Source organism: Pezoporus occidentalis, unplaced genomic scaffold (genome assembly GCF_034315485.1).
Source record: "Pezoporus occidentalis ecotype Australia unplaced genomic scaffold, CSIRO_AGI_Poc_V1 ctg92, whole genome shotgun sequence".
In the NCBI taxonomy this organism is placed as follows: Eukaryota; Metazoa; Chordata; class Aves; order Psittaciformes; family Psittacidae; genus Pezoporus; species Pezoporus occidentalis.
In genome coordinates, this window is record NW_026916284.1 from 1,278,794 (window position 1) to 1,301,621 (window position 22,828).

The following is a 22,828-nucleotide window of genomic DNA, read 5'->3' on the forward strand; positions in this document are numbered from 1 at the left end:
CCAGGTAACCTCTTGATGGGCCCTACCAGAGCACAGTGGAGTCCTGAAGCTGCTGTCTTAAGGAGGTCACTGCCAGAGCCAGATGAGGAGGTAGTAGAGAGATTATTAAGGGGAAAGTAGGTGCGTCACAAGCTTTTTTGCACAGCTCAGCCCTGTGCAAAACATGCTTGTTATATCAGAGTAATGAAGTTTCCTATCTGGATGACTGGAGGTGGATAGCACTGACCCAAAGGCCTGTGGAACTGAGAGAAGCAGCCTCTACTAAAACCTTAAAATCAGGACCTCCAGTAAAAGCTTGTTCACCATTCCCCCCCCCCATTTTTTAGATGAACCCCTCTGAGCTTGAGAGTATTTGTACACAAACCTCTGGAATTTAAATCCCCAAATAAAAGGGAAGGGTCCAAGCTGGTTTTTGCAGTGGGGAGAGAACAAAGATAACCTGGTGTTGTATCAACTGGAGTTGTACAGATGGGTACTATAAAAGCAGAGCAGAGGAAGTAATGTTGTTAATCTGCTTATGTGGGGACTCTGTCCATGTCATCTTCTCCCTGTTGACGCTCTCCTTTTGCAGAGCGTGCTTTCAGTAACCTGATGCAGGCTTTTGGGAAGCAAAATGCCATGTAATAGCCTTTTGGACACAGAAGGCATAACTGGCCATTGGAACTCGCAGGCATTTGGAGGCCTCATGGCTAAGAAGGATTTGCAGGGTTCCAAGTAAAAAAGCTGGGAAGCGTTTACCCCAGTGCTAATAGGAAATAAAAGGAACTTGGTGTATTCTTGTTGGATTCAGTACAGTGTATCTTTGGAACTAAGTTCAGGGGTTTCCTGTACGTGTAAGTGGGGACTTAGCAGGCAGATGTAAACTCAGTGCCACGTTGAAGCAAAAGCAGAACTGAATGAGCATTGTTTTTTCCCTTAGCAGCTGGAATGAGCCAGGGAACTTGTGCACGAATCGCCTGATTCCTGTGCTCTCGCTCGCCCTTTCCTAGGATGCCTCTGCCTTCCGCACCGTGGTATTTGCTTCTGAAGCAAGAGATATTTCCCAAAGGTCTCTGAGCATGGGTAGCTGTATTTCATCCCCATAGCTAATTCAACAAAGACTACTGGAGCATAGAGTATCGGAAAACATTTTCTCTGTGTTCAGAAAGCAAAACCATATGCTCAAACCCTGTCATCAGTTCAGAGGCGTTTAATAACCTCATACTTCACCAATCAGAATAATTAAACAGGCTCATTATTTTAAATATTCATTTTGTCCAGATTCCATGTTTGGCTTTCTTGGTCAATTTGGTTCTTGCTAATCTGGGGGAAGGAAAGAATGTTCTCTAGTGCTTAATTTGCATTAAAAACACTATAATTTGTAAGTAAATTGGAAGGCTTTTAAGCAAAGAGGGAACATCAGTGACTTGACAGTCAAAGCTCTCCTTTGTTTTTCAAGCATAATGTTCCCGAAAGATGCTCTTCTTTTCTTGGAATTACATGGCGGGAAGAATGGAGCCGTGTAATTGTTCATTAATCCATGGTTATTAGGAGAGTGGCGGAAGAAAGCACCAGCAATGAAAACCAAACCCGGAGCGGGGAGCGTCTTTCCTGGGATACCTCTCCTAGAGAATTGATTTTAAGTCGTTCAAGGGGGTAAAATAATTGTCAAAAGAGGCATTGTGTCTGTGTCGTGGAGGCCTGGGAGGTGGAGGAGCAGCCAGGTGCAGTAGGACCCCTCCCTGCCTGCTCCTGACCAGCCCTGTTTCTGGATCTGGCTTTCTGCTTTCCACTACTCCCAGCTGTGCAAGGCTTCCTCATACTGGTGAGCTGGTGAATGTCCCACAAGGAGTAACAACTGAAACCTGGCCAAAGGAGTAAAAAGGTACCAAGATAAGATATGTCACTGTGGCTCAGCAGCGTGTGTGAGGGAGCTTCTGTTGTCTTACTTGACCAACCCGACACAAATATCTTCAGTGTTTTGATTTTTAACAAACGCCCAAATAGGCTCTGCTTTGCTACTGAAGCCAGGACACCTCTTTGTGCTATAGCTGATTGCATGGATGCTCTTTCAAAACAATCTTCTGTTGTGTTAAAGATGTTGCTTTCTTTGTTGCTTCTACCTCTTTGAGGAGGAGGAGGAGGAAAGGAGAGGAGGGAGAAATGCAGGAGAGAAGCTTCTTTCAATGTAAATCTATTGTTGATAACTGCATTTTTAAAATCTTCTCAACCTTCAGCTGAACACTGATAAAAGAGTAGTGACTGTGAATTATGAGCTGTTCCACTTACCTTCATTATAGTTCTTACATTGTTGTGATACTTGAATGTATTTTTGTACATCTTTTGGGGTTCTTTTACTGTGCACGTGGTTCCTGTGGCCTTCATTTGCTTTAGGACTTCTTATAACTCTGCATCCATAATTTTGTTATGGATATATAGGGCTAGAATAAACTCAAAATCTGTTTTTTTCCATGTCTCCAAAGTAATTGGATCCATTTTTCCATTATTGTGTTTCTAGGCCAGGATAATGCAACAAATACTGGTATAATAATGAAGCAATCTCGGGGGTCGAGAGGACTAGTTTTGTGTGTGCAGAGGTGGGCTCCGTTCAGAGCCGTTAAGCTGCTCCCTCTCACTGAAATCTGGATTTCAACCTGCTGTGGCACTCGCACCATGAGTACAGGGAGCAACTGGAGTGGAGTGCCGCATTTTATATCCCATATGTGTGTGTTCCCCATTGAAATGGGTCCCAGATGATGGGGTGTAGGGAATCCAACCCCGGGGGTTCTTACTTCTGCATGCAAGTGTCTGACAGGATAAACTCGCAGAGGATACTTCTTCATTTTGATTTGATTTAGTTTTTATTTCTTGATTATCTTCTTAAACATCTAGAGATGTAATGGCAGCCATGAAAACCTCTCAGAAGGAAAGGGAGAGGAGATTGGAATAGCAGTAAACACTGACAGAAAGGGCTGAGCTCTTAAATACATATACCTAAAACCACAAAGTGACAAGCTTTGCTTTTTTTTGCCAGGCTTAGCTTTTTCCTCCCAATCATGGAGCTTTGCTTGGAGCCAGCAGGTGCTGTTACCGATGATTGTATTTATCTGCTGTGGCAAAAGGATGGCAAATCAAGATGGATATGTTTCCACCTGTCTGAACTGACAATTTATCACCTTAATTCCTAATGGATCAAGCATTTGCTAAAAGAGGGTAATTGTTTGGATGTGAAACTTGGCTTTCTTGATGCAAGGGATGGATGATGTGTCAGGTTGTGGACATAAAGTATAACATCATATTATGCTAATTCTTGTCATGCTTGTGCATGTAATCTGATAGTATAAACCAGTGACTAGCTAACATGTAAAAGTAGTGTCTCTTACTACTTTTGTGGGGAATGCTCACTACTAATTCAGAGGGTGAGAGCTGTACAGAGGCAGCCTGTAGTAGAATAACTGTCTTAAGAAAGCTAATGAAATCAGGTGGAGTACTGGGTTATTCTGCTTCCATGCCTAGAGCTAGCTCTTGATATGGCAAACTCTAAGCCATGGAGTTCCTGCACAGAAAATTCAGTGCTGTTTTATGTGAGGAAATGGTCTCTTCCTCCCAGGAAAAGGCATTGTGGGTTTCTTCTGGAAGTACGTGAGCAATATGAGAAGAAGGTAGCGTTTGCCTTAGAAAGAGGCATTTGTGAGAGGCACACCAAAGTTCCTGGTGAGTTGATGAGCATGATGTTAAGGAGAGCACTAATAAGCAGATGGAGGAGCTCTACCTTTGTAAAATGCCTTTCACCACTTGCCAGAGTAGCAAATAAATGTTTGATTGCCATTAAGAATGTAGCTCCAGCTTGCTAATGTATAAGTAGGAAGATAAATTATCAGTGTGTGGAGCAGGATCATCTTCTGAAACCCTGTAGTTCAGCATGTTCTCCTCGCTAAGCCTTTTAATCAGCCATCTGGGTTTGGAGAGGAAGAAAAGCCTGGCTCATCATGGAGGGTATTACAGCCATAAAATTCATGCACCTTTGATGGGAAGCTGCTGGTGGCATATGTTATCTGTGGCTGTTGAACACACATTTGATTCGGAATACAACCACGGGGTTGTCAAGGATGTGATTGTTCTTTCTAAGCTGCCTGAGGAGTGTTAGACCCTATTGTTTTTGACAATGCACCTCAATTAGGTCTTAAAGCTAAAACTGGTAGTACATGCTCTGTGAAATTGGAAGAGTTGTGGTGGATTCCTCAGGGAACTCAGCTGCTTGATTTAGGCTTAAGGATGATGTTTCTCCACAAGGGAGTCACCAGTCACAATAATTACATTGCTGTCTTCTCATAATATGATTTATTTAGATGTTGCCGTATGAATTAATTCTCTCTAATTGCTGCTCTTCTCACTGTAAATCAAGGTTTCTCGCTTTCTGGAGAGTAGTGAACATGATCCTACACTGAAGTAATTAGTCCAATTAGAAAGGAAAGCAGATGTGGAAAACCAATTACTTTCAGGAATATGTCTGCTCCTATGTAGTCCAAATGCCATTCAATCAAAATGTAGTAGTAGTTTAATAAAACATTGCTTTATTTGCAAGCTCTATCCAGCATTAAGACTTCACTATCTCTTTTGGAGAAGCCAGTTTGGGCTGGCTTTGCGGGTGCTGAGCTTGCTTCCAACTTAACTCCTGGTTTACACTTCCCTGAGAGAAGACACATGGAGAGATCACTGTGAGCAAGGGCAGGATCCCCTTCCTTCTTGGAGACACTGAGATGCAGTGAGAATGAAATGAGCTTGGCATTTATACACTTGCCAAGGAAATAATCCAGCAGAGAATATTCCAGTAGAGGTGGAAATGGGTCATTACACTTGCACACCCCATTTTGGATGTGAAGCCTGTGGTGGGACTCACCCTGAGCCTAAAACCACATCAAAGGGATGAAATCCCATGGGTGCTTCCCACAGCTGGGTCGGTGCTCTCTGTTTTCTGTTCATCTGGGAGCCGGGCACAAACTGGGCAGCAAATGCCCATCGGCATCCATATCGTGTCCTGACCCAAAGAACTGAAAAGCTGCTGTTGTAAAGGAAACACAGTATAACAGTATTAGTTGTGCTGGGGATGTGAGAGAGAGCCCAGTCTCTCACTGGAGTACTCTACATGGAGCTGGAGCCATCAGTTTCCCTCTGGCACTCATTTTACAGCTGGGTTCTGCAGTATTGCCCAGCAGCAGCAAGGTTCCCTTGCTCTGTTCAACTCATTGTAGTTGTTAAATGCAGCCTCAGGTCTCTGCTAGGAGAGAGTGGCCGCCAAACTGCAGCCAGCACTTGCAGTCATGCTACATCAAAGCAATTCTGCAAAGCTGTAGCCTAATGAAGGTTTCCATTGGACAGGCAGGAGCCTGTGTAGTTGGAAGAGGTGGTTCTGTGTTCCTATGCCCATCATGTCTCGCCCAGTTTGGAAACAGGAGTTATTTAGGATGTACTTTGTTTAGCATACAGGAGTAATCAATAAAACATCAAGTGCCAGCAATGGAGGGAAGCAAATGCTCGGCACTTCTCCCTGTAATTAATTCCACAGTGCTGTTCCATCACAGCCCAGCACCAGGAGGGGCAGGACCAGAGAGCAGAGCAAACACAGCTTGTCTGTCTGCAGTGGGAGCCAAACGAAGTCAGGATGGTCTCTCTGGGGGTTGTTCTTTAAGCTCTTCATGACAATACCTGCAGAGGAGTTTTGCATTGGAGGCTCACCCATCTATTTTGTTCTCTTTCCCGCACCGAAGAGCGTTCTCATAATTGGTGCATTAAAGGAGGTGTTAAAATGTTACCAATTGTCAAAGGCAATTAAGTGTAGCAACCTGTCACAGGTAAATTAACAAGGCTCCAGGTGTTGGGAGCAAATTGCATTTATGTGGGCGGAAAACAATTCCGATCTTGGGTGGCTGTACAGTTCTGGTGGGCTCTGTTTTGCTTTGTGTTTCTGTTTTTAGGGGAATGTAGGTATGTATCAGCGCCTGAGCTGGCTGCATTTGTAGGGTCTCTGATATGCTGTGTATTGTATAGCCCTGATTTTGGAGATGCTTGAAATCCATAGCTGCTCTTGCCTGGAAGATAATCCATTTTCTACCCAGACCTGTGTATCCAGACTGTTTTCAGGCTTGCTCTGGTCCAGCAGAGCCAGAGCTTGTGCCAGTTTGTTACTTCCCAGACTAAGAGGTTTTAACAGGTTTAAACTGAAATGCAGGAGATTTAGGTTGGAGATAAAGCAGAAGTTCTTCCCTGTGAGGGTGCTGAGGCGCTGGCACAGGGTGCCCAGAGAAGCTGTGGCTGCCCCATCCCTGGCAGTGCTCAAGGCCAGGTTGGACACAGGGGCTTGGAGCAAGCTGCTCCAGTGGGAGATGTCCCTGCCCGTGGCAGGGGATTGGAACAGGATGAGCTCTAAGGTCCCTTCCAGCCCAGTCCAGTCTGGGATTCTGTAAGAATTATAGGTTAGTCTGTGTGCTTGGATCCTTGGCAGGAATAACAGAGCTACTGCTTGGAAATGTAGTAAGAATAAATGCACTGAGGGTTCTGTGATTCCCGCAATGATTCACATGCAGCGGTAGTGGAAGCATCTCTAATACCCTACAGCTACTTATTTGTATTGAGTAGCACATCTAATTAATAGCAAGATTAGGTAAAAACACCCGGGGGGGGGGGAATGCACACATCCAGTTCAGCTTCTGCTTATTCGTGCATCTGATACACTACACATACAACCTCTTGTAGTATGGCTTTAATTTTGAATTCACTAAAGTACTCATTTGTCTGTGATTATGGCTTCTGTACTTCTCAATAACGTTCTTGCAAACGGTGAGAACGCTGTTATCTGTGCTCCATGCAGTGCTATTGGCAGGCAGGCCTGCAGTGCCCCAAACTTGCTGCTGAGAATATTCAGTTTTAACCTTTCAATGAGTATCGTGGGGTTTATTTCTGGTTCCAATTTTAACAGACAAGATCTGGAGTTACTAACTTGGGGGTGGCCAGCAGCTGTATGGCTCCTGCCAAAGCCCATGGCATGCTGCCCTCCCCCTGCAGCTCCCAGCGCTGTGATGCTGAGAGAGACCACAAAAGGGTGGCACTATCACATGGGCCCATAATTATCACTCTTTGTTCCTTTTCTCTTCCTGATGTATTGGATGCCCTCCCTGCAAAGAGATCTGTGATTGTGTGTATGTGCACACGCGTGCTTGAGGGTGGGTGAAACCCTAATTGTATGTTATTAAAATATTATGATTTTTTCCCCTTTCCAAGCTGTAGCAACGTGCAGCACCTCCCTGATGCCTGGTGCAGCTGCCTTTGACTGGCACTTGCAAGGTTGTCCTCCAGGTGCTGCAGCAGAAGTCTTTTGACACAGTGTCAGTAATTAAGTGTACAATTAAGAGAATGCCTGCAATTAAGTTCAATCAGTCAGTCAATCAAAGCTACATTTGTAAAGGGTTTCTAAAGGGCCTCTTATCCAAACCTCCCCTCGGCTTCAGAGCTCTGCGAAGTTAACGCCACACGCAAGGCAATGTTTGTCTGAAGCAAGCCAAAGAAAGGGCTTGTACGGAGGCCTCGCTGCCTCCTGGAGGAAAATTTACTTTAGGTAAGGGATTTAGGCACAGCAGTGAAATGCAGCCATTAAACAGGCTGAAAACTGCTGGCTTTTCTAGGTGTGTCCCTGGCCTTTCAGCTTGGCTCAATCGCGTTCTCACCCTCCTATGGGAAAGGCTCAACAAGGACAGAGATTTTGCTGGGTTTGTGCCGTTTTGGGCATCTTGTAGCTCATGCCAGTGGTGTTATTTGACAGCGAGACTGGAGTGCCTGTGCACTTGCTGCCTTTTTAGTGCCCAGTAAACACAGCTTGAGTGAAAGCATTGCCCTGCTTGGGGTAGTTACATGCAATGATTTTCCTTACCTGTGCCAGCTACAGCTTAGACTGTGCTTGGGGTGTTGTAGTGCACCTCAGCGCAGCAGATACTCGCGCATGCAGAGGATTCTGTTGTGGCTTCTGAGCAAAGCCCTTGTGGGAGTGGAGCAGCTCACGTTTCACAAGGTGAAATAATGAAGCTGCCAGTGTCAGAGCGCTTGTTTGGGGCTTGCGTGTCTTTGTAACGGGAGTTTAAGAAATGCCATCTCTGAAGTCAGAGCAGTTGGCCTGCTTCTTGTTCTTGCTAATGTGCCCTTTTAGAGAGTGACATCTCTCTTGATAGACTCAGCTACCATGTTTCATACAATCACAGACTCCCAGCCTGGTTTGGCTTGGAAGGGACCTCAAAGCTCCTCCAGCTCCAACCCCTGCCACGGCCAGGGACCCCTTCCACTGGAGCAGCTTGCTCCAAGCCCCTGTGTCCAACCTGGCCTTGAACACTGCCAGGGATGGGGCAGCCACAGCTTCTCTGGGCACCCTGTCTGGTTTATTTTCTGGGCTCTGTGAAGTTGATCCTGGGGCTGTTAGTAACCCGTGTCTCAGGTATGCCCCAAATCAACCCATTTCAATGGGTAAGTTTTTCTTGTCTGAATTGCTAGCTCTGTATCATCAGTTACTTTCTAAGGTCTAGAAATATTCAGTCTTCAGACTGCTCATATTACTCTAAGGAGTAACTCGAGTTTTTCCTGTCTCTGGTACTACATCAGTGTGAACAACAAGCCGTGGCTCCTTTGATAAGGAGCTTGCATTTACACAGCACCTGTCATCTCTTAAAGCAGTCTTGCTGACTGCACAGTGTATTGACAAAGACTTGTCCAGAGCAATGTGTGTCTCTGGCAGTTTGGCTGCTGTCTCATTATATTCATTGCTTTAATGCATGGAAAGCTGTTAGCCAAAGTGTCCTTCACATGGGGGGGGGAAGAACAAATGACTAAGTAATATATTGCTTGTAGGGCTGTAAATATTATTCCCTAGCATATCATTAATACCCAACTATATTTCTGTCTTCATCCATAGAGCTCACAGTGCCCTACAAATGAAGGCCTCTCATGCCTGGGAAGCTGAAGCCAGCTGGGGATGATGGAAGGGCGAGGAAGTGGCAAGTGCAGCATCGTGGATCTGCAGCAGAACCAAGCAGAGCCCAGCACAGGCTCCTTCCCTGTGGCCCTGTTGCTGCCCAGGCAGTGGGAAGGTGAGTTCCCTTTATTTTATTACCATTAATTGGAAAATAAGCAAACTTGTGCATTTTCATCTGTTATGTTTCACGCATGGTACTTGCTCTCTTGCATTTTCACTCTGTCTTGCTAAAAGATAACAGGGGAAAAACCCCAGTTTGTTGCTGGTGTTCTTGTTACCCCCCACCATCAATCACCACCACAAGGCTAAGGAATGGCTTGCTAAGGTCTTTGTTCTGGGATGCCCTGAAGAAAAATACTTTAGGAAAAGATCTCAAGAGTTGGGTTTGTTTTTCATTAGGTATTTAAAGATACCCACAGAGATGGAGTAGTAGATGGGTAAGAAAGTACAGAAAACTGAAACGGGATAAGGTTGGCTAGATTCTGGTCTGAAAATGTGTTGTGGTCCTGTTGTTGCACTCCTTCTCAAAAGAAATAATTACAACTTTGAAACATTAACCAGGGAAATTGTTTTTTGTAAGATACCCAACGCAAGGTGTGGGTTATGCTGAAGAACAAACCTGGAAATCAATGCTGAAAGCTTTGACAACTCACACTGCTGACTGGAAGAGCTCAGCGCCACTGTACGTGGAAGCTGGCTGTTGGCTTTCCAAGGAGCAAACCCTTCACAGGTCTGTGTTGGTAAGAAAAGCCATCAGCGAGTAGTTTTTGAATGCTTCTAAAGTCAGTCAGATAAGAGGGGGAAGGAAGGATTAGGCAGGCAGCTGAGAAATAATACAGCACAATAAATTCTTGAAATCTGGTACTAAATCTATCAAAGTAAATAATGTGTCCTTATGGTAGGAGGACATTATTTGTGTTTTGTTTTATATTTGCCAGACCTAATTTCTGGGTGCATTTGTCTTGGGGAAGTGAGAACTTTGCAAAGGCAATTACAATTGGTGAGTGATTAGTATTAGATGTGACACTTTTATGCATCAAATATGTTTAAGCTGCATTAACCTTCAAGGAATTTACACTGACACCTGAAAAGATCCATCTCATGCTCAGCTTGAAAAATCTGAATTCTCCCTCAACTTAAATCTTATTTACATTCCCTTTATTACAAAATAAATGGGTCTAAAACGTTAATAGATTTTTGCCAGATTCTGAAGACAGAGTGGCAGGAGAGTTGAAAGGAGCCTGGCAGTGCTGGTGTGAATCTGGAGAGAAAGATCTCGAGGGAAATGGGGCGATACAAGTGTGCTGAAACAACAGTACATCCTGGTTTCTTTACTGGATAGACCCTCCTAGAGGGAAGGTGACTGCAAGTGGTGAGGTTGCACATCTCATTTTTCCACATTAGGGTTGAATTTCCTGTTAATGAGGTATTTGAGCCTTCCAGAAAGCAGCTTGTGGTCTTTGTAGGCTTTTAATCCTTACATATTATGCAGAAAGTAAGTACATTCTTAAAATGGGTTCTTACTGTAGCTGTTCAAGAAATGCTCAGATTACTGAGCTGCTCGTGTACTGCTGCTCCCCGTGTCCCAGCACACCCGCTCTGTTTGGATCCATGGTGTATCCAAACTTCCATGCAGTTCCCCTGCTCTGTCAGTGAGAAGCAGTTCCTCTTGTTGCTGATTCATCTCCATGTCTCTTGTGCTTCACTCCACTGAAATCTGGTTAGGTATGAGACAGACTCCGGTGGAATGAAGGACAACAGAATCCATGGATCGTCCTTATTTCACTCGGAAAACGCAGGCGAGCGTGTCACGTGCTAACATACCTTTTAGGGACAGCTGGTACACCTGCATGTGTGACTTGTGTGTAGATGTGCAACTCTACCATCGGTGCTTATGGGGATGCTATGGGCTGAAAGTTTAATTTGCTCTTTTTCCCTCCCCATGCTCCTGTGTTTTAGAATTCCCTTTAATTTTACCTTGTAACAAGTAGCCAGGTACACTTTGTAATGTGAACTGTGGGAACAGCTTACCAAAGGATATGCCAGTTCTCCATCTTTTGAAGGTCTCAAACTGCCAGGAGCTTCTCCAAATTAAATGCTCAAGGCTTTGAGCTTTTATGGCTTTTGCAAGGGAGGTCCAGCAAGATAATCATCCTGGCCTTAAATCCCTGAATTTGCAAACTCCAAAGAATGTCAGTAGGCAATTTTCTTATACATGCTGGTTCTTTTTAAAGACCTTTGGCAATAATGAGAATGTGTTAAGCTACTACTTCCCTTTAGCCTAGATAAGGGAGAAATAATCTCACTTAGTCAGAGCCCCACATGATGCACTAATTGGAGTCTCCTTGCTTCAGGCTTCTCGTAAAACACAGGCAGATAGCAGAGCAAGGAACATACTGCTTGTCCCAACATGGCATTGCCAAGCTGCCACTGCTCATGCACACACCTTAGTGCAGCGGTGAAATGGATTATATATATTATGGGATTGCCCTGAGGCACTATGAAGATTCAAATAGTTAAGCTAAGCACTGTCCAAACCCTCTAACAGATGTGTAGCCTCTTCCAAAGAACTTGCAATCTGTGAAAGAGACAAAAATAAAGAAAATGAAGACTGTTAGAAATATTCCCTCCCAAAAAACATCCCAACCCATCAGCGCAGTAAAGATGCTTGAGATTCTTGCAAAGGGATGTGATTATGGATTGAAGTATTTAAGATATATCCATTTTTGTACCTGTAAAATTAATACTGAAGTGCGAGTATAATGCGTATAGTCAGCATTGCGTGTTGCTTCTCAGATAAAGAATCAAACATGGTGGGGAGGTGGGGGGAAATCAGCCCTGAATGGCATAAATCCCATGAGTGACATGAAAGTTGACCATGTCCCAGGAAGGAATGGCAAATACTGTTTCCGATTTGGGTGGCTTTGTTTCACAGGGACCCGGGTCACAGCTCCTGTCTCTTTGATGCCTGGGAAAACTGGGTCTTTCAAAGTGCCTGGTGAAATGAAGGCTCCAGTTTGGAGTGGCAATGTGCTTTGGCAACTCTTCCATGCACCTGGATAGCTGAAAATTTCCACTTCTCATTTCTTTGTACTTTGCAGCTTGGGAAAAGTTAGGTCAGGATGCAGAGACCTGAACTGGAATGCTTACCTGTGTTTTAACAAACCCCCCTAAAACCCAACCCACAAACCCCCCCGCTATGTAGGTGCTGATAGAGGATTTAACAGAACAAATAGTTCAGGGTGTTTCTCTCTCGCTTGTGCTTTTAAATATAAACCTGCTGTCTGTTGCTGCATTGAAGCCTCTCCCTTCATTTGTCAAGACATGTTAAAAGCTTTTGGGTAAGTCCTGAGAAAGGGTGGCCCAGGCAGAAACCCATCAACTGAAATTCCTCTATGCAATCCTGGCTTATTTGAAATGCCTTTTATCAGGCAAATTACAACTGGCTTTAGCACCATAAATGCCTAATGCACAGCTTCCAGCTATTAACCACTTAATGCCTGGAATCCACAAAGCCCAAGAGAGCAGATAAACAGTTCAAGGCTTTGTCTTCCTTCAGGAACAGCTCAGATTAAGTAAAGATGCTTATCAACAACATCTTACATTAAAACAGTGAGAATAAAAACTTGAAATACAAGCTCCAGGGACCCCCCACCACCAGCTAATTCCCCTTTTCAGTCCCGAACCACCCATGTAAAGTAAATTAAAGGGTACCAGGATGGGTTTTTTTCATGAGATACCACTTGTTTTTTGCTCCTCCCTGGGGAGAAGTCCTAAGAGTCAAGCTGCAGTCTTACATCTACCTGAGCAGTAGTGAAGATCTGCTGCATCCTCAGAAGCAGCAAACCTTTAACTAAAGGTCAGATGGAATTGTATTGGACTTCCCTGAACTTTAAAGGGAGCTAATTTTCCTATATTTCTTTGTAGCGGAACTAAGAAGTAGATGTTCTGAGCCAAAGTCTGTTGCAATCGTTACATTAAATGGACTTTGCATTAGGCCTGGTAATGGCAAGCTCCTGAAACTTGCAGTGCAATGCCCTGTGTGCTCTCAAAAGTGCCAGTAACTCATAATCCTGGTTAGAAAATAGTGAATAACTTGTTTTACTGGAACATAAGCTTGTATTCAAAAGTAAGCATAAATCAAAGCTGCTTTCTGAAGCTCAGATCTGATGCTAAGTGAGCCTTCCAGAGCCAACAGTCTTCTGCAACCCCTTCCTTATCCTGGTGTTGTCTGAAAATGACCTTGGTTTGGGCCTTTCCTAGGGAACATTCCTACTCAAGGTATCATCTGCTGCTCATTCAAGGGTTTCCATTTTCTCTCTTGCTCTGGCATTACCTTCCCACTTGTCCAAAGCTTTTGCCCGAGATTAGCTGCTCTTTGTTTTTAAAGGGAAAATAACTTTGCATTTCTCTTTTGAGCCAGTTTGACAACATAGTAAGAAGTTAAATGTGTAGTTGGCTTTACCACTGTGCATTGCTCTTGGAGAGGAACCTGGTTTTTAGAGCAGTAGCTGAAGTAATTTATAAAGCTCATGATGGTCTGTTCTGAAAGTGAGTGCGAAGGCCTTTGGATGCTTCTCTTTTGCTGGTACAGAACAGCCAGCATGAACAAGACATCCACAGAACGGCAAACAAAGCAACCTGAGCCCACTGGCTTCTCTGCTCCTGGAGATAAGCTCTGCCCCTTCAAGGAAGAGCTTGCCTAGCTTAATACTTCAGCATCTGCAGTGCCACATAGCAATACAGGACTTTGGAGGTCAATACCGTAGCAAACTTGTCAAACCAAAGCAAGTTAAAACTTTCCTATAATGAAAATAACAAATACAACTACTTTGTTAAATATTTCACTTTTTCATGACATTGCTGGATAGGTAAGAAAACCTCTTGAGTGATTTGCATAGAAAAGAGAAGAATCAACTGGTTGAAACCAAGCTAAATTCTTATAAAAGATGACTTAGATGGCAGCTTACACCTGGTACTCATTGCGCTGCTGTAGATACAGAGCAAGGCCATGGGTTCTAATAGAATTACACTGTTCTTAAATGCCAGTGATTCTTGCCAGTTTAGGAAGTACCTTTCCATGTCTGATCAGTTGCTGTGTTGAATAACTTCGCTATTGTTTCTGACTTAAAATACCTCTAGGGAATCCCAGCCTGGTTTGGGTTGGAAGGGGCCTTAAAGCTCCTCCAGCTCCAACCCCCTGCCACGGGCAGGGACCCCTTCCACTAGAGCAGCTTGCTCCAAGCCCTGTGTCCAACCTGGCCTTGAGCACTGCCAGGGATGGGGCAGCCACAGCTTCTCTGGGCACCCTGTGCCAGCGCCTCAGCACCCTCACAGGGAAGAGCTTCTGCCTTATATCCAACCTAAATCTCCGCTGTTTAAGTTTAAACCTATTACCATTTAAGAAGTTTGCATTTTTCCCGTTAAAAGCCATTTCTTGGCCTAAGTTTCCGCTCAGCAAAGAGCAGCGGCATTGATGCTCATAGGGAATGAGCATCTCCTGGATGAAGGGTATTAATGCACCTCGTTACAGCCTCTTTCCCCAGACCCCATCTCCACACCAAGCGATCCCACAAGGTTCACACACCACATCAGAGCACGTGTTCGTAGCGTTCACTCACCTGCCGTGGTTAACTAGGTACCAATCCTGGCTTGCAACTGCTTTACTGAACTTTAAACCAAAACAAAAATAACAACCAAAAAAAAAAGCCTAAAGGAGGCAGGAAACTGAAACAGAACGGCTCAATTCGGGGAGTTTTCTTCCTTTTTTTGGTGCTTTTGAACAGAATCCCAGCGATGGAGCGCGCGGTCCCTTTGCCGAGGGGCAGAGGCGCGCGGAGCCCCCTTCACACCAAAACAGCTCCGTGGACCTTAAGAAGGCGGCGGGGCGCGGGGGGAGCCGCTCCGCCCCCTCCATCCAGGTGCTGCCCGCAACCTTCCGCCTTTATTTGCGCGCCTGCTCCGGAGGCCGCGCTGTGCCCCCCCCGCCCCGGCTCCGTGCGCGCAGCCAATGGAGCGGGCAGCGCAAAGCGGCTCCTCCCCGCGCTCCGCGGCCGTGCGCGCTGTGCTCGGGACCGGGACCCGGAGCTCCCCTTGAGGCCCGAGGGATCGCCCCGTGCCGGGGTCCGGCGGCAGCGCCAATGGGTGAACCCGGCCCTTGGCGTCTCCGTCCCCGGGTGGCCTCTTGCTCCCAGCAAGGATGAAGGGATGGGGTCTCTTCCCTTTGAAGTGTTGGCAGTAAAATGGAAAGACCTCAGACAGATTTAGATGAGGTATTAGCAGGTTATTAACTGTGAGGGTGGTGAGCCGCTGGCACAGGGTGTGACAGTAAGTTTTCTGAAGCGTTAATACAGGATGTAATTGACCCGTTTGAAAGAGAACTCTTTGCCTCATTGTTTTACTTTTGTCTTTCCCTCCAAGAACCATCTCACTTGGCTTTTCCAGAGCTGCTAAAGAGATGGGAGACGTATTTAAGAGCTACCTCTTGAGTATACAACGTGTTGTGAGGTTGGGAACATAACGTAATCCCTGTAAACTAGTAATTCAGGTAGCAGGAACCTGCCGTGGAGGTGTATCCTTATGAGGAATTTGGATAGAAGAACCTGAAGTGCAGGGATGCTCTGTCAGCATGCTTCCACACAACGGTTGTAATTCCAGTTCTAAAGGAAGCCAGTGTATAGTGAGACCCCTCAAGATGCATTGTGCATTATGTGCATCTCTTGAGGCTTGCTTTTTTTTCCTCTCTCTTTCAAACCTTCATCTTTGTCCTCTCCTATGGGTGCAGGGCTGGAGCGTGCCCACCCACCCGGCCAGCCCTGGCCACAGCACTCCCTGAGCTGGGTCTGCTTTCAGCCTCTGAATGCTGCTTTGGGAGAGCTCTGCAGGCCGGGCTTGACCTGCCTTCTGGATCTTTTAAATCTGCTAATCCTCATGGATCAAAATGTTTCAATTAGTTTGCCTTTCCAGTGCAACAGGGTGTAGGTAACTAAGTAAATAAACATTAAAATAATCTAACTTCTTTATTTCTTTCTATAGCAATAGCAACTTACTGTTATTCTTCCACACTGTTTTCCATGTAAGGACTGCATGGGAATCCTGCTTTCCCATTTGTTTGTTGGGTGAATTGTAGATTCGAAATCCAGGCTGCTTTGGTTGTGACACAGGTCATGAGGTTTGCTGCTTTAATTTTAATGTGCTGAATTGCACTGAGCTGCAGTGTCCATCCTCACTACCCACAAGTATGAATTAAAAGCTCTTTTTGCCATGCTTTTTTAAACAGGGAGGTGAAAGTGTCAATCTGTAAATGTCTGCTGGAATACTTCTAGAGAAAAGGAAGTTGGTGTTTTCCATAGGGAAATATGTACTGAAGGTTATCACTATTCATGCCTTGCTTTTATTTTGTGTGTGAAACAATAAGCCAGACTCTCCCCAGTTCTGCACTGCTGCAGTTTGAAGCCAGGGCAGTAGCTCTTTTAGATACGAATCAGTTCTTTATTTGCTCCTGCAGAATAACAAACACCTCTGAAGTTTACTACTGCTACTGTTAAGGACAGATGTGGTGGGACTGGCTGTGGCATGGATAGCTGGGCAGGAACGTAATGTTGTTCCATAATACCCAATCATTTCGGCTATCAGTTCCCTTAAACTTTCAGCACATACCCGTTAGGTGTAAAAAAACCAAAACCCCAACGTGCCAGCACATCATAAAGCTGCTGCTGCAAGCTCTGAAACCCTGCTGATGGAAATCTGTCAGGGGACAAAGGCTCTTCCTTGCAATATCTGAAAGGCACATTCCACTGCTTGGCTTCCAAGGAGGAAACCTGTGTGGTCTTGAAGGCTTGTCAGCTTTGACCTCTAAATTTGTCCAATAAATGGAATCAAATTATTTACTTGGTCTGCAGGTTTGAGACATCAAACGCAGCAGAGGAAAGCTCAGGGCCATGTCTCCTGAAATTGCCCACTGTAAATTCAGTCCTCAAGCAGGTGGAGAATAATTACTTGAGGGTTTTCCACCGTTTGCCTCCAAAGTTTATTTATGACTGTGAAAAATACCTTTATAAAGCAACTGCCTACATAGTCTGAGGGCTGCATTTAATCCTTGCCCTCAGACTATGCATTCTTAATGTTTCCCATCGCTGAACGACGAACCGCAGAAGAACGCTGTGTTTCACATTTATTTTGCATGGTTTCTTTGACTCTAATGTGTAAGCAACCGTCCTGCACCCTTTCCCTGTGCAGCACTTGCTCTCCCACATGCATAAAAGGAAAATCATCTTTAACCTTTCTGAAGTGAAGCCAAAAATCCCTTGTTTGATCATAGGGAGTCATCTTCCCCACGCCGTGCTCCTGCAGCCTCCTCGAGCAGAGCTCTGGGGAGACCTGTGGCCTTTGGGAGTCGTCTGTGGTGTGGTTTTGAGCAACACTGACATGAGTACGTGCATTGTTCGGCCAGTTCAGTTCTTCAGCTGCTCCTGTCTCTGTGGAGATGGGGTGTGCTGAAGCTTATCGCTGTGAATAGCGAGAAATACTTGCTGCAAAATTAAGACTTAAAGCTTGTAAGAAAGTCTTTGTATTGCAGAACAGTAGAGAACAGGAGGAAGATTGAGACTTGCTTAGGTTTCTTGGAGATTTATTCCTATGCTATAGCCTAACCACTTGTTTGAGACTGCAGATGTATCATTTGAATTACTGATTCATTCTTTTTAAAGCCTGCTTCGCAGGTATTCTTGCTTTCGGATGGTAGCTGCTCAGAAATGTATGTTCTCATTTCCATCACAGCAATACAGGAACCATGTAGTATTTCACCATTTGGAGAAGTTCTGCTCATCCCTGACAAGCAAATGTCTCTGGGATGGCACCTATAGCAGCTGGAATAAGCTTAACAGCTACTGGAACTTGCAAGGAAAAAGGCGGAACATGTCAACATATTTGTGGGGTACTTGACCTGATGTCATTTAGTGTAGATGTGAATTCATTAGATCCATAATGGCTTGATATAGTCAAAACTCTAACCATGCTTGCCGTTCAGCAAGGCATCTGTACAGAGGCCAGTCAACTGCCGACAGGTTCCAGGGATTTCATTTCAAACTCTCTCAGCCATAATTGCTCATTTGCAACTTGCAGAGGAAAGAAAACCGATTACCCCAAGCTCTTGTCATCCTCGCCCCATCCCAGGCTCCATGCAAGTTTCCTTTCTCCCTTTCATTTCCAAATTTAAAACAAAATGCTGCCTCTGTTCTGTTCTCATTTCCCCTTTGGCAATGGGAGTTGGCATGAGCAAGCGCACCTGGTTCTGCAGCGTAGTTTAGTATCTGGCTCTTCCACATTAATGCATTTGGCTCCTTTCTTCCTTTAGAGGCATCTGATTGAACTGCAGGATGAATCTTGGCAGTGCTCTGCATCGCTCCTGAGAGCTGAGTACTTGTGAGCCCGCAGCAGAGCAGGAGGGCTCCTAGCTCTCCTTGCTGCACGAGCAGGAGAACCGAACCTACTCTGTGCTCAAACTCTTGCAGCCTCTGGTTGTGGGCAGCTGTGACAAAGCAAATCAGTGGCAGCTCTGAGTGAAATCCAGATGTGCACCAAGTAGCAGGTAGCGTTTCCAATGTCAAGAAGTTACAGGAAAGCTTCCGAGTTTGCCAGGACGGGGTAACTTGTGGCTTCTGTGTTCCCTGCAGGGAGCTCCCTGCGTAGAGGGAGAGGTCTTGTGCTGTTGTTTTCAGCAGAGCTGCTCTCAAACTGAACCAGTGTGCAGATAAATTCATGGAAGCATAGCAGAACATTGGACTTTTTATTCAGTTAGGGCTCCTGGAAAAAAAGTATTAAAACTTTAGAATCTTTTTGTCCAAGTTTGGTTTTGCCATTTTTCCCTTGTTCTCCTCTTTCATCACTAAAGAGATAAAACAGTAAGTAGAAAAGGGAAAGGAAGAAAACCATTTTCCAGGAGATTTAATTCTGTCTTTGCAGCAGAGAACACTTCCATGAAAATATTTGCTTCTTTAAAAGAAGGAAGTTTTAGAGGGAAAATTACTTGTACGTGTTTTTTTGCTCGGCTTCACTTGGTTGCTTCAGAAGGTACCGTTCACTTAAGCCACCACTGAAAAGAGCCAACAAGCTCTAACCTGCTCTCTGCACTGTTACTTTTAGGTGCCACAACCATGTTTCAACGGAGTGCTCAGGGCTTATAAAAGGACGCTGGTGACACATCGCATTAGCTCTGTATTTCCCACCACTGTTTATGGGATGGCAAACTAAGGCTGAGTGGAAGAGCATGCCTGCGGGTGCTGAGGCACTGGAAAGGATCTTTCTGCCCTTCCAGTAAAGTAGGAAATTGGAAACATCACTATTTCTTCCGTAGTGTTTTTCATTTTGCTGTTTCAGACTTGCACGTTTTTGGAGGTGCGCAGTATTGACCAGCTAAATCCTGATGTGTTAAACCAGGGAAAAGGAGGAAGTGCAACCTTTACCTGTAGATAGGATGGTCTCTCCTGCTGTTTCAGTAACTAGACAAAAACCAGTCCCCAAGCAGTGTTTATGTGATGCAGGTTTGTGTCGGGGAAGAAGGGGACTTTTGACAGGAACAGCTGAAAAAGTGCATAAATCTGGACAGTAATAAAATGCCAAGCCTGAAGCTGTTGAAGGTATTGTGTTTAAATGAGTTAATACGGACACGAAGCTCCTTGAGAAGACAATGAGGCGCCTCCGTGCCAACGCTCTCATCTCTCACTAGATGATGTGCTGGTGTGTATTAATTCCTGTGTAAGAACTGTGTTCTCTGCCAACATAGCTGCACCCATCCGAGAGCTGTGCAGCTGCTGCCCCATCTCTGCTGAAGCTCTCCAGGGAGCCTCTCATACGGGAAGGGCTTAACCTGTCAATGAAATAATTAGAGATTGATTATACTTGGTAAGATAGTGTCCCAAGGCTCTAAAGGTAGCAGGCCCTTTCTCGTCTGCCTTTGAAGATCAGACACAATGGCCATGCTTTAGTTGCTGCAAGGTTACTTTCATTTTCTGTGTCTGCAAGAGGTCAAAACCTGAATTTTGTAGTAATTCTTGAGTTTTTACTTTAGAACATAACTGTATGCTGTGAAGTTTTTGCTTGGTCTTTAGATCTGTGGGTAAAAACATCAGCATTAGAAGATGGACCAAATACAAGCTTTGGCTGTAGGTTTATCTCTTCCTGCGTTTGTTCTGCAATAACATGTTGCCCTCTGGCTGGTATTTGAGTCAGCCTAAAAGCCAAACTGCTTTATGCACAGTTCAGTGGATCAGTGTGCATGTGTGTGACAACTTCCCTGAGCCACGTGTGGGTAACTGATGAGACCAACAATCTTCACATACCTCAGACTTGTTGCTCGCAGGGAGTTTCAGCTGCCAGGTCACTCTAAAAAGCTCATGGAGCAGGCTCTGGAGTCACAGGTCACTTCAGAATGAAAACCCTCTGTGCACACGTGGGGCTGCACGCTTGGGTTGATAGCGAGAAGGCCGAATGTATCATCCTGCTGACAAGACTAATGCAACAGTGATTTAAAAATAAACCTTTTAAGCTGATATACGTGGCCTAAAGCCACATATGGCAAGAGAAAAAGTCTTTGTACCTACCCTCGTAGGGAAAAGGATGATTTTTTTTTGACTTCTCTCTGAATTTTAGTGCCTTAGTGCCCTTTGAAAGCCCTTAAAGAAGCATTTGCCGTTGTTGTAGCTTATGGGTCTGTGGAGGTCTCTACCTCTCCACACACAGGTGCGTTTGCAGAGCCTTGTGTTCCCAGGCTGCAGTCTTGCTGCATGCTTCCTACTGAATGAAGTAACTGATGGCAGTGGCTCAGAGCTAAGGAGGGGCTGTACCAGGAAGCTGATAGAACTGAATCACAGATACATGTCTATAGAGATCTGTGTTATTTATAGTATAAAAATGTACAGAGAAACAGCACAGGGTGGGGAATTAAATTACACAGAAACCTATTTCCTGGAAAATACAGAGGCAATTTTCCTCCCTCTGTTCTGCAGTTTAACACGACGCTCCAAAGTTGCATTCCACAGTAAAAGAATAACTCTTGGGGATGAGAGGGACAGAGGATAACTCATTTTCCAAGGAATCTGTGGACCACAGGCATGATTTGTTTTTAAACAAGGAAAGCCATAAGCGATAAAGCCAAGTCTCTTTGAAAGCACCATGGGCATACATGTGTAGCTGCATGAACTGTAAGTCAGCAGGATGTCTGAGGATGAGAAATAAATTCTGTTTGCTGTAAACCTACTATAACCGGAGACCAGGGCTCAAACATGACACAAAGCCCCCACCTTCAGCAAGGAGTCCCTATCTTGGTTGTTGTACCCAAATGAAATGCACTGCCTGCTCTTTTAGAAGGGTTTTTCTAAGAGCTGTTGGGTTTTAGTTTCATTCCTCAAACAGGCCCTTCCTGGGAGGAATGTCAGTGTGCAAGCAGGAAAGGAGAATACTTGATTTCACAACTGAGGAAGCAGAGCAGCATGAGGGCAGGTTTGCAGCTGGCAGGGTGATGCTTGAGGGTGACAGCACGTTACTACTCCGGGTGTTGCAATGTGCGAGGCTGATTTGATGCTTTCAGAAGCAGCTTGGTCTGACTTCTACCATCTTCATACTTAGGGCATGGATGGGAATGGTACTGGCAGGTCTGCATTCTTTGCAGATGGCTTTCTCCCAGTTTTCTTGCAGTTCATCTATTTGTGATTCCAGCCAGGGTAGGTTTTGCTTCCTGCAGTGGTGCTTTTGCTACCTTAAGCGTGTGCCAGCATGTTCCTCTTCAAGAGGAATGCAGAGAGTCATGCAGCCGTGGCTGTGCCCTTTCTAAAGAATGGATTTGGGCACAAACATCTTTCAGCCTCCTAATCCTGAATTTACTCTCTTGGTGGAACACAGGCTTGGGGGGGAATCAAAAGCATTGCTCTGCTGCTGTATACAAAGGGGTATACTAGTCTTCAGTGGAAAAACTGCCTGCAGTGGTGAAAAGTCTTTGTGTCTCTGTCTGTAAGAAGCAATAATTACATAAAGCAGTGATATGCAGGACTTAGTTTGCTGGGAAACATCATGTTCCATGTGAAATGGGGTGCACGGCTGCCATGTGAGTATGCAGTTGCTGCTGTGAGTACATACCCGTTCACAGAGCAAAACCACCAGCAGTTGTTCTGACTCCATCCTTATAAAGCTGCAAGTTCTGACAAAGCTGCGTTTCAAAATGTAGTACTGAAAAATGTGGGTTTAGTTTGGATAAGGATCCTTGGCTTCTGGAGGCTTTTCCATTATGTTCTGGCCTTTTCTGCTGTTTCTTGTAAATCTCTTTACTGATAACGTTAAGAAGTCAGGATGTGATTTTCTTATGAGTTGGCTGAAGCTGAAAATACTGAGAAACATGTTTCCTGGTTTGAGCTCTTCCTCATTTTACTGGCTAGCAGCAGGAAACAGCTCCTGTAAGTTCCTGCCGCCGTTGGCTGTGCATCTGCTTGTGATGGTGTGCTGGGGGAAAAGCCTCTCCGAGCGTTTGACGTGAGTAACTAAGAGAGGTCCTTGGAGAAGTGACCGTGTTGAGGACAGACTTGGCAACACAGGTCCTTGTTCGACCCACTCCCCCCATTAGCCCTTGCCCCAGGACCTTGCTGCCCATCCCCAGCATGTGCTCCCTGCCCAGCTTGCTTTGTGGGGTGCTCCTGTGCTTCCTGGTGGGTCAGACACAGACCTCCTCGGAGCTGTTCCAGCACGCCGAGCTGCAAGGCTTTGTCAACTCATTCCTGGCCTTTTGTCTGCGGCTCAGAGTGCAGTTTGTGAGTAACCTGAGCCCTTCCCTTTCCCCAACATGAAGGT

At 45.2% G+C, this 22,828-nt stretch overlaps 1 long non-coding RNA gene across 3 annotated transcripts in view; it reads left to right on the forward strand.

Annotated features, from left to right (window-relative positions):
- Positions 1–3,356: 3,356 nt before the first annotated feature.
- The window catches only part of LOC134157044 (uncharacterized), an 84,066-nt gene continuing 64,594 nt past the window's right edge, over positions 3,357–22,828 (forward strand). For 2 of the 3 annotated variants that reach the window (XR_009962166.1, XR_009962164.1), the window contains exons 1-2: positions 3,357–3,693; positions 8,933–9,107. This is a non-coding gene — a long non-coding RNA (uncharacterized LOC134157044). Of the gene's footprint in view, positions 3,694–8,932; positions 9,108–19,369; positions 19,795–22,828 lie in introns of those variants that run through there. The other variant, XR_009962165.1, reaches the window with a different exon arrangement.